The following is a 12,694-nucleotide window of genomic DNA, read 5'->3' as shown; positions in this document are numbered from 1 at the left end:
GAAACATAGGTAGACTGTGTGGCCTTGAGTAATCTCCCATCTAGTTAAGGACATAAAACTTGAATATATCCTTCAATTAGAGAACAGTGAAGGCCTATATGCTTAAGTTGCAGAATATGTGAGTCTGACAGATGTACCCCAAAGTTTCAGATGAGGTCGTCATGAGCTCTGGGTCTAGGACTGTGTGCTGGCCCCACTCTGGCCACCAGCCCTTTGAAGCCTTGAGTCAACAGAGTATCCAGTTGGAGTGCATCAGAGCAATACCACCAGTCACATCTGCTAATGTATGTGCTAGAAAAAACAAATCCTTAATCAGGTTTTGGGATTTGAAGACCTAGCTTTGTTTGTGTTTCTTTTGAGTCATAGACTCATTGCTCTGGTTTCCCAGAAATCTGTACCTGTGGCACATTGTTTTACATATGTGTGTGTGTGTGTGTAAGTACAAATAAATTTCATTATATTATAATATTTATGATAAATATGGTAAAGGACAGCAGCTCTGACTCTCCTGTTAAAGTGGACCAGGTATAACCAAAATGGGAAAAACTATTTTTTAAATTTTCTAAAACTTTATTCATTTATTTATTTATTTATTTTGGGGGCGGCACCCATGCCATGTGAAAATTCTCAGGCTAGGGGTCAAATAAGAACTGCAGCTGCCAGCCCACACCATAACCACTGCAATGCCAGATCTGAGCTGTGTCTGAGACCTACACCACAGCTTACAGCAATGTCACATCCTTATCCCACTGAGCAGGGCCAGGGATCAAACCCATATCCTCATGGATACTAGTCAGGTTCCTTACTGCTGAGCTACAATGGGAACTCCCTAAGTATTTTTTTTTTTTTTTTAATGGCTGCACCCAAGGCGTATGAAAGTTTCCAGGCCAGGGATTGAATCCAAGCTGCAGCTGAGACCTATGCCAAAACTGCAGCAGTGCTGGATCCTTTAACTCATTGGTCCAGGCTGAGGATCCAGCCTATGCTTCTGCAGTGACTGAGCTGTTGCAGTTGGATTCTTAACCCACTGTGCCACAGCAGGAACTCCCTATTATTTTTAATCTAAGTTATCTTATATCATGTGTGGTTTTTCTTAAGAGGTTTATTTCTGTAATCCTAACTTATTTTTTTATTGATGTTACTCATTCTTAAATAGTTTTATTCCTTTAAAATGTGCCATTCCTGTTATTGAGAACCAAGAAAATAGAGAAGTATCAGAAAAACTTTTTGAAAACTAGTCTCTGGAGTTATATAACAGGCAGTTTTACAGTGAAAAGTCTGAAATTGATGCATTCTTGGTGACACTTTTGTCTTTCTGTGGATAACACATGATCAGGATTCCAATGTTGATTTATAGTAATACTGAAGCTTTATAGCCTAGCCTATAACTTAAAAAAAAACAAACAAACAACAACAACAAAAACCAACTTTTATTTAAGCTTGTGGCTAAAGGACTTAAGCAGTTCTTTAATACAGTTTTCTGGAGTCTGTCTTAACTCATCTTCATTTGAATTAAGTAGTTAAGTGCACTTAGGATTAATCCAGAAACAAAAATCTCAATCTACACATATTGAGAAAAAAATAATTGAAAGCAGAGTTCCCATCATGGCACAGCAGAAATGAATCCGACTAGGAACCATGAGGTTGCAAGTTCGATCCCTGGCCTCTCTCAGTGGGTTAAGGATCCGGCGTTGTCATGAGCTGTGGTGTAGGTTGCAGACGTGACTCACATCCCGCGTTTGCTATGGCTGTGGCGTTGGTCAGCAGCTACAGCTCCCATTTGACCCCTAGCCTGGGAACCTCCACATGTGGCTAGTGCAGCCTAAAAAGAAAAAAAAACAAAAAAATGAAAGCATTAAGAGAGTTGACAGGAGATCCCGTTGTGGCTCAGCAGGTTAAGAACCTTGCCAGTATCCATGAGGATGCAGGTTCAATCCCTGGCCTTGCTCAGTGTTGCTGCAAGCTGTGAGGTAGGTCTCAGATGCAGCTTGGATCTGGTTTTGCCGTGGCCATGGTGTGGGCCTGCAGCTGCAGCTCTCATTCAACCCCTAGCCCAAGAATTTCCATATGCCACAGGTGCAGCTCTAAAAATTAAAAAAGAAAATAAAAAAGGCACTTGTATAGCTCTCTTATCCACAGGCCATTGAAAGAGTCACACTCTTTATTCACTTTTTAAAAAATCATTATACCTGCACCATTTCTTATCCTGAGCCAGGCTTGTCAACCATCGATTCAGGATGACACAGTAACTTTTTGGTTAGACTCTTTGGGTCCTTGTGATTGCTTGTTGTTGTCCTGATCTCTAATCTTTGCCAGAAAGATTTTTTTCTTTTTTCTTTTTTTTCTTTTTAGGGCTGCACTCACAACATACGGAAGTTCCCAGCTTAGGGGTCACATTGGAGCTGCAGCTGCATGCCTACACCACAGCCACAGTGACACCAGATCCAAGCTGCATCTGAGACCTATGCTGCAGCTTGGGGCAACACCGGATCCTTGACCCACTGAGAGAGGCCAGGAATTGAACCCGCATCTTTGTGGATACTAGTCAGGTTCTTAACCCACTGAGCCACAACAGGAACTCCAGGAACTCCTGGAAAAGATTTTTAAAACTAATCCGTCATAGGCATGTTCAGCTCTAAATTGTCTCAATTCATTCCAGTTCTTTCTATTTCTTTCTTTTTTTAGTGCTCATATTTGCAAGGAATTTCTTATGCACTTCCCATCAGAAGCTGATTTAAACCCCTTTGTTGGCATCTGTTTAAGAGAAGTTACAGCTGCTACCACAGACTGAGCAGTTAATAGGAAGGAATCCCAAGGATCATGGCCTTTTCCGTCCCGCTTGGGTTTTCTTTGTACCGTACTCTCTGAAAGGAAAAGCTGCTTGTGAAGGTCATTCTGTTTACCTATAGGATTTCCCCTCCACATTGACGTTTAGTATTTTGAGTCGCTCAGCATTCATTGTCTTCTATTCTCTCTCTCTCTTTACTGTTTCCTTTGTACAGTTTCTTTAAAGGAACTTTCCAACACTTTTATAAAGCATAGCTCTTATTAGGGTCATATAACCATAGAAAGATATAATATACAAATAGATGGCATTTAAATTGGGTTTAACTTTGGAATACTGTGTGAATATGGACTGATGAAAAAGTCATCAGGTTACTGGTAGGAACTGGCTCTGTATTTGAAGGATTTCTTAATCTTCATGGTGTTTTTATGTATCAGCTGCAGAGGGATTGAACATTCTTTTGAAGCTCTCATTCCAGATTTCTTTTTCTAAAAAAGTAAGTTTGGAGTGATAAACCTTGTGGACCCAACCTTTTAATACCAGTTGATTTATAAGTGAAGAGGATAAAAGCCATTTAAATATGTCAGGGATAACTTCGTCAAGAAGATTATGGAGAAGAATTAGTTTCACAGAGACAGCATCCTGGAGGGGAAAGTTCTTAGAAGTAGAAGATCCTAAGTATTGTGCTCAGGTTTTCATTCAAGATTGAAGACAAAACCATTTCTTTAAATTCACTTCAGGCCGGTGACTTTATAACACTAGGGAATTTGTCTGAAACAATCTAAACTTTCGATCTAATGAAGTTCCTTTGGGTGAGATAAATTGATAGGAATTGGGAGGAGAGGAAAAAGAGAATCCTATTAAGGCCAAATAGAAGAAACAAAAATGAAAACAAAGACTTGTTAAAGTGCAGTAAAATGCGTAGAAAGAAGTGAAGGGGAGAAGTAAAAGAAGGCATGACATGGGGAAGGAAGTCATTCATTTTTGTTTAGCAGACTCTTCCAATTTGGCTGTGATTCTAGTCCCTTTGGTATCCTTTTAACGGATAGCAGGATTACAAAATCAGAGGATTCTTTTTTTTTTTTAATTTTATTGGAGTATAGTTGACTTACAATGTTGTACTCATTTCAGGATTACAAAATCCTAAAACCATTAAGACACTCTGACTGTCGTATAGTTTTAAGATAAGTGTACAGTTAACATTTAAGATAAGTGCACAGTTAATTTAATTTTTACTTATTTATTTTTGGCCTGGCCCCTGAAATGGGGAGGTTCTGGGCCAGCTGATCCCTAACCCACTGAGCCACCAGAGAATTCTCATAGTTACATTTTAGATAATTATGAATTTATTAATGCTTAAATATATAATCATGCACCTCCTAAGGACAATGTATTCTAGTTGCTAGGAATGTAACAGTAAGTGGTACAGACATCTGCCAGCTTTCAAGGAATTCACCTCGAAAGGAGAAAGGGACAATTAAATAAAGCAAATGTATGTTACATGAGATCGTTTCAGTGTTATAAATACTAAGGAGAAACTGAAAATGATGTGATGAAGAGCTCTGAGTGAATAGTGTGAAAAAACTATCCTATTCCTGACAACTACACAATTGCTACCTTTTAGTTCATCCAAAAAAGACATGCAAGATCTTTGTGAAGATAATTGAAACGTTTCTGAAATAGTTGCTGTAGAATTTTAAGGGTTGTGCAGACTTAAATGGGATAGTGTCTCTTCTGATGATGAGGGAGGGAACCAAGATTGAGAAAATTTTAACAGCTGACCTTTCTGAGGAATATGGCAGTGGCGACTTTTTCCACCATGCGTCTATTTTCATTCCCCAATTTTTGGTTTGGATTCGGTATGTTGTCAGAAAGCTAATGTTGGCATTTCTTAGCTGACAGAAGTACACTGATTGGCATACTGTTCCCAATAGAGTTGTTCAAATGGTCATAAAAATAAAAAGAAATCATAAAATATAAATGAAGAGAATACCATGTGTATGGGTAGGAGAATTTAATTTTCTAATTATATAAAGTATCCTCAGATAATTTTATAAATTAAAAATAACTTCAATGCAATTCTTGTAGAATTTCATGGAACTTGATTAGCTAATCTGAAAGTGACTTAGAAAAGTGAAGGTCCATGAGTAGTGAAGACATTAAAGCTTATTATAAGGACATAATAACTATATGGTGTTTTTTTTGTACAAGAATAGGCATGTAGGACAATGAAAAAGAACCAAAACCCTGGAGAAATTGATTTATATACATACAGCAGTTTGGTTTGCAAGACAAAGAATGGAGAAGTTTTTAGAATATTGGATGTCCATGTGGGAAAATCAATGAAATTAAGTATGACTCATACCATAAACAAAAACATTTTTTAGAAACATTCAGGGGTGAAAAAAGAATATCATTTTGGCATTATAAGGTATAGTTGCTTAAATAAGACACAAAAGACTCAAAATCTGACTATTAAAATTAAACTTTTGTGGAGTTCCCTCTGTGGTGCAGTGGGATTAGCCACACATCTGCAGCGCCAAAGACACTGGTTTGATCCCGTGCCCAGCACAATGGGTTAAAGAATCCAGCATTGAAGCAACTGTGGCTCAGATCTGATCCTGGGTCGGGGAACTCCATAAGCTATGGGGTAGCCAAAAATAAATATAATAAATAATTAAATTAAACTTTTGTGTATGCATGTGTGACAAAACCATACCAAAGTTAAGAAAAAAAAAATCAGACACCGCTTTCCTCTCAGTTGTGTTCACTTAAAAATTCACTCTAGTAAAAACAAACACAAATAGGCATATTTGGTAAAATGTATTTACTTCCTAAATGTATTCCTGAAGGAGGTATGGGTTATCAGTATGCATTTTAACATAAAAGTTTTGTTTCACTTATAGATATGTCCAAGTAGCACACAAATATATTGTTGCTTGAAGATGGCAAAACTCTGTTGGGCCACAAGGCTGGAACACTGAACCTTCATTAAGGAAGAGGAAGATTGCCATCTGAGCAAAGTAATCTATATTGAAAACAGTGGTAAAACCAACAATAACCAATAGGTATTGAGCCATGTAGGCCATGTTTTATTCTATAATCATCTCAACCATATTAAATTGGCCATGTTTTAATAGATGCAGACTATTGCCTTTGGAATGGATTAGCAATGAGACCCTGCTGTGTAGCACTGGCAGTTGTATCTGGTCACTTATGATGGAGCATGATAATGTGAGAAAAAAGAATGTATACATGTATATGTGTAACTGGGTCACCATGCTGTATAGTACAAAATTGACAAAACACTGTAAACCAGCTATAATGGAAAAAATAAGAATCATTATATTAAAAAAAAATTGGCCATGTAATGTCATAAACAAAAGTTATGGGATTTTGAGGCTCATTGGCTGGTGAAATGGTGATTTCATTAATAAAGATTGACCAGCAAGGACCTGCTCTATAGCACAGGGAACTCTACCCAGTATTCTGTGACAATCTATATGGGAAAAGAATCTGAAAGAGAATGGATGTGTGTACATGCATAACTGAATCACATAGTTGTACAGCAGAAATTATCACAACATTGTGAATCATTACCACTTCAATAAAATTTAAAAAAAATGAAAAAAAAAGCAAATTAGAAAAGTAAAAGAGGAACTAGACCTTCTAAATGAGTTTTCCATAGGATATATATTGATTTAAAGGCTAATGAGAGACTTGGGGATCTGATTTTGTGACTTCAAAGAGAGGTCTGAGGTATAGCTATACATTTAAAGAGGGTATACTTACAGAAGATGCTTATTTCTATCCAAGAAGTACATTAGGTCACCAAGGATTTAAGAGTATAGAAAGAAGACTGAAGATAAATCCATGGAGAAGAATGAATCTAGTTATAAAGAGGAGGCAGTTTTAGAGAATCTAAATATTAAGTAGGATAGGAAGTAGAAAGTGGTACCAGATAACACACTAGAAATGGTATTAAACACCATTTAGAATTTAACACCATTTAACACCAATAGAATTGATGTTAAAACACCAATCAGTATCTGTCAGATATTCCCATTGCTGGTTGGTAGCTCATTGATAGAGAGATTCTAAAATCAGTCTCTGAAAATAAATGGAAAAAATAATATGCTTCTAAAAGAATCTGAAAAAGAATAGATGTGGTGTGTATATATATGTAAGTCACTTTGTCGTACAGTGGAAATTATCACAACAAAATAAATCAATTATACTTCCATAAAATTAAAAAAATACGCTTCTAATTTTGTTACATATATGTTTTTCCCTTTGGTGTTTTTGTTCATGTTAAAACATGATTAAGTTGATCTTCTGACAGATGTACTGACTCAACATTTACATCTTCAATGCTGGTGACAGATAACCCTTGAATAGCAATGTTTGCACAGAAATAATTTTCAGAACAATTTGTTTTTGCAGTACTAAAATTTTATTTGACTTTAAAATGACTTATGAAAGAGTTGGTTTCCAGCTCAACAATTAGTGTTACATTAAGATAAAAATATTTCTTGTAAAGTTCCTGAATGCTTCTCTTTCTTTTTAGTAACAAGTGTGTGTCTGGTTGTTGCTTGACTTTCCTAGTATTTAATATGCTGCCTTTATTGTCACAAAATATTTATTCATGTAATTTCTTCACGTGACATGACTTTGTCAGTGAGTCAAATGGTTTGATATTTTTTTGCTTGAATTTAACTTTCACATTCTTCTTTGACACTTACATAGATACCTAGCACTCCCATCCATTCTTTGTTTTTAGGGGTTTATGGTTTTAATTTTAGGATCTCTGTATGATGTAGAAAAAATATTAAAACTAGCTAAAATCACATGCCTGTGAAGAGCAAGAGAGACAAATCACTTGACATATGAACCTCTGAGGTTGTATTGAACATTTTTTCAGTTCTCTAAGTACATGAGTTTCTGCTTTTCTGGAGGTTATTGTGGCTTGTGGGAGAATTGATAGTTATATTTTCTTGAATTGATAAATAGATACACTTGGCCTTGGCTGTGATGTCAACACAGTAGCTTTTTGCCACTTTCTAACACCTGGACCATCACCAACCACCACCATCTCTTGAAGCAAAAAGAAACTTTAAAGATAGTGAATAAATTTTTTTAAATTATACTTTAATCTCCTCTTTAGGACTTTTATTGTATTGGACTTCTTGTACTCTATTGTTACATTGTACTTTTTATGGAGAAGGAGTAAATGAAAAAGAAATCATAGTTACTGAATTATCTTCCACTTCCCACTTACACTCTCCATTGACAGGTACAGAATGGCGGTGTTTCCAGAGCATTACATGAGCCTGAATCCAATGCTGATTTAAAATGTGCTAACTGTACACTCTTTTCCTATAGATTTTCTATACTATGCTCGCTAAAGAAATTTATTATAAAATTATTATTATTATACATTTGTCAAGAAAAAAAATGTTTTAGTGGTGATTATTGAGTAAAAAATGCAATGATGTATGTAACACTTTAATATACAGTACTGTTACATATTTAGATGTTAATCTCTTATGAAACAAAGTTTAGTGAAAGATTTTAATTATATTTTAATAATTCTTTAGAAACCAAAAAATAGCAACATACGCAGTCCTTGTGTTACTGCTTTTTAACCTGACTGAACGGGCTTTTGGGTTGTTAAAAAATAAATACATGTGTGTATACACATAACTGCATCATTTTGTCATGGAGCAGAAATTATCACAGCATTGTAAACCAGCTATACTCCAGTGAAACTTTAAAAAAAATGAAAAAATAGATGAAAATTTCTAATGAATCACTATCAATTTGGTCACAAAAGAACTAGAAGCAAATTAGATATATTTCATGTTCTCTAACCCCCACATGGCTCAGGAGAACTATGGCCCATTTCAAAATATGTGAACTCCTGCTACTTCCCACCCCAAGGGCATTGTTTCAGCCACCCCAGAAGGAGGCAGCTTTGTTATCAACTGATGCCAGCATTTTTACTGGGGCCGGGGGCACACTTGACCTTTGTTACCATTTTTAAACTCTGTGCTCATAATGTGTTGATGCAGCTAGAAGTTTTCTCCTTGATACTCCCTCTCAGTATTGTCTTAGGATCATGCATATGAGTGCCTAATAATTTGTAGTCCGCTATTTGTGCTCAATTATTGATAACTGCTCTTTTCTTTTGCACTTGTAAACTATTATAGTAAGTAAATTCTTCTTGTTGAAACACAGGAGTGCAATTAAATTATCTGTAATACTCTTTTATGTATTCATTTCTCTCTGTCTCTCTTTCTCTCTCTATATATTTATATATCCTCTTTCAGATCCTTTTCCATTATAGGGTATTTTAAAATATTGAATTTAGTTCCCTGTGCTATACAGTAGTTCCTTGTTTATCTGCTTTATACATAGCAGTGTGCATATGTTAACCCCAAACTCCTAATTATCCCTTCTACCCCAGACTCCACTATCCCCTTTGGTAACCATAAGTTTGTTTTCTATGTCTGTGAGTCTATTTCTGTTTTTGTATATATTTCTTGATTAAAAAATGTTTTAAATTTCTCCAGAAAAGATCATATTTTTCAGTGAATGTCAAAAAAAATCTTAGATTGTTCTAAATTACACCTTTCAGATATATTTTTCCAGAAAATATTTTAAACACTTGTATATGGTTGCATTGAAAGTCTGAAAAAATTTGATATTTACAAAAAATATCTTTATGTAAAAACCTTGCTGTACTACAATATATATGTATTGTGTGTGTATATGTATATATTTTTTTTCAATTTATTCCAAAACTCAAACTAGTCTTTCAGAAAGATTTATTTTTTAATCTCTGATTGCTGGATTGGTTACTCTTTATACTTATGTTATTTTACCAAAATGGTGCTGTTTGTTTTCCTTTATAATGGGCAAGTTATTTTTAAGGAGAGCGTCCTTAATCTTGATTTCATAGACAAAAGAGTCTGTGGATAGTTTTTAGGGGCTGGATGAATACTCTGCAATTGTGTGGGATTGTATGAAAATTATGAGACTCTGTATTTAGATATATCATTTTCTGGCTTGAACCTTCATACCTTTCATCAGATTCTCAAAACTTTTGCAAGCCATTGGTTTAAAAGGATTAAAAATGTAGCTCTTGTTATACTTGGCTCCTAAGTTTAACATACTTGAGCAACTCTGAAGCCTACTTTTATAATGGGAGCAATTATAAAGGAACAGAGGATTATAGGCATTGTTTAGTAAATCTCATCAAGGTTTGTTTTTGTCTCAACAACTTCCTACATTATTATATTCTTCTATCCAGACCATCCCTCAACACACTCTTTACCATAATGTTACTACTGTATTATCCTACCATACCATAATACTTACAGTCAGTTCTAAACATTAGCTTTTACACCTCTCATCTGGCACAGAAAAATGAAAGCATAAAGCTAACTAAAACATTTTGATCCTGGAATTGTGGTGAGAAAGGAAAGCAAGAAAATCTCAAATTTGTCCTTGCTTAGTATACATAGGTGTCTAAAGTCTGACCAAGAGATGGGGATTTTATTTTTAAAACAAATACTTGATGTTTGATTTCAAAAAGGAAAAAAATGTTTCTTCCCTGAATATGATGCTCTTTGGATGAAATCTTGCAGTTGTTTGAAGCTATATTTTGGAGAGCTCAGTGATATGGCAAATTAATTCCAAACATGAATTTAGTCTGACTTAATTCCATAGAAACATATCTGATAGTATGGCCATGGTGTGCTGGCATCTTTGCATAAAATGTGAGGGGTTTGGGTCGATTCTTCTTACTTAGACCAGTGATATTCAGAAAGCAGAGGTAGGCCAGGAGTCAACCCATGCCATCCTTTTTATCTCCTGAATTTTCTTTGTAAATGTGTTTTGCAGCTGGAACATGGCTTTACTCCTGGGCAGTACAGGTAGTCAACAAATATCTATTATGTTTGTCATGGGTGTGGCACAATGTTATGCTTTGGGCAGACACATTAGTAAAAAAATAATGAAAACAAAGCAATACAAAACCCTAGGCAAAATCCATGATCTTTTAGAGTTTTTTAATTAAATTACAAACAGATACTTTAAAAGCTAAATTAACCAGTAAGTAAGGAACATGCATATGAGACCACATTCAGTGTGAATGAACATCAGTTTTTACTTTTACTGTGGCGTCATTTCTCTGTAATTTTTAACCCTAGTGATAAAGTAGCTTTTAAATTATCTTCTCTAAATTAATATGAAATGTATCACTTATTAAATAATACTACATTCTGGAGTAATGTGTACAGTCAGAAGTAGAATTAATGTCAGGGTTACTATTCCAAGTGATGGAATGGAGCCAGAATCCAGCAATTCAGTAATAATTGGTAAAAATGTCTCCCACTTCACTGATAGTTTTAGAAACACTGCACAAGTAACCCATTAAAAACTGGTTAAACGTAACAAGTTGTTAGGAGTGTTTCTTCTGTTGCCATTGTTGTTTTAACCTATCTGGAAATAAAAGTACTGTGAAAGGAAAAGACAGTACCAAGTTATGAAAACAAAAAGTTCTACTCAGTGTGCTGAGCTGACTAAGGATGCTACCAGAAAAAATATAAGACACTTAATTCATCACACAGATGTTCAGGTTGAATGACTTCCTGGAGTCATGTGATATAGTTGGAAAGAATAGAATTTAGACCCAAAAGATCTGGATTGAAGGTTGACACTGTCATTTATTATTGGGGTAGCCATGTGTCCAAGTTTTCTGGTGACCATCATGGTTTATGTCTGTTTTCCTGACACAGTGAATAATACTGCCCTTTTTTATTCTGAAAAAAAATTTGTTGGGTTGGGATAAGAAATTATACAGTCAATTTGCTGTGACAACCAACTCTATTTTTATAATAATAATGTTTGCAAAATACATTCTATTTTCAAGGTTATTGTAATAACCAGAAGAAACTTGTATATAAGAAAATGTTTTGTAATCTGAAAGTCATATATAAGAACTATAAAGAAGCATATAAATGTTAGTATATTCATTTGAGCAAAATGACTATGGTAACTATATAAAAAAGAGTAGTAGTTTTATTTTAGTCAATCATTCTTGAACAAATTAGTATTACTCTTGTTTAAGAATGTGCACAATGCCCTATTTTCATCAAGGAAAACAAGGCACAGACCAGGACCACAAGAAATATTGAAACCTAGACTTTACTTGTGATGAGGATAAGGATAGATTCTATTGTAATTAACATTTCAATTAGTTTACTAAACTAAGGGAGGATAATAGAACCAATTTTTGCATAATTTCATCACTACTCAATTCAATTTGAATGTTCCTACAGTGCTTATCATCTTCAAGAAGTAATTACCTGACAGTAATTTTATTCTTTTCATATGCCATTCTTAGTAGTCACAAATTGTGATGCTTATCCCTGTGAATTTGGTCTTACGTGAGCAATTTCTCAAAGAAACAAATTTTTATGGGGCTCAACTCCTGAACGCTGTATTATTTCAGATGATCCATTTAATCTCTATAAAATGGTCATAAGAGCGCTTTAAAAATGTTTTCCTAAGAAGGTGGTAGAGGATTTTAGTTAATTTGAAACAAAAAATCAAACCAGTTTTTACCAATAGCAAATCAGTTTGTAACAACTACAAAATCCCTTTGTCAGTTGGAATAAGAAACAAATTCTGCCAAAATCTGAGAAGACACTAATGGAGCATTGTGTGGACGTGATAGTTTCTGTGACAAATTATTAGGGGAGAATAATTACTATTTCACAGGGTTGTTAAAAATATTGAATGATGTATATGGAAACAACTGGTCAGTAACCTTCAATTTTGAGTAGCTAATCAATCAGTATTAGATGAGTAAATGACAAATCTGGAAAGAATGAAGCATCAAGG

At 34.9% G+C, this 12,694-nt stretch overlaps 1 protein-coding gene across 2 annotated transcripts in view; it reads left to right on the top strand.

The window, feature by feature from the left end:
* PDGFC (platelet derived growth factor C) overlaps positions 1–12,694 on the top strand; it is a 254,189-nt gene that overhangs the window by 127,038 nt on the left and 114,457 nt on the right. The window lies entirely within an intron of this gene.

Source organism: Phacochoerus africanus, chromosome 10 (genome assembly GCF_016906955.1).
Source record: "Phacochoerus africanus isolate WHEZ1 chromosome 10, ROS_Pafr_v1, whole genome shotgun sequence".
NCBI lineage: Eukaryota > Metazoa > Chordata > Mammalia > Artiodactyla > Suidae > Phacochoerus > Phacochoerus africanus.
This window is presented reverse-complemented; position numbering and strand designations above follow the sequence as displayed.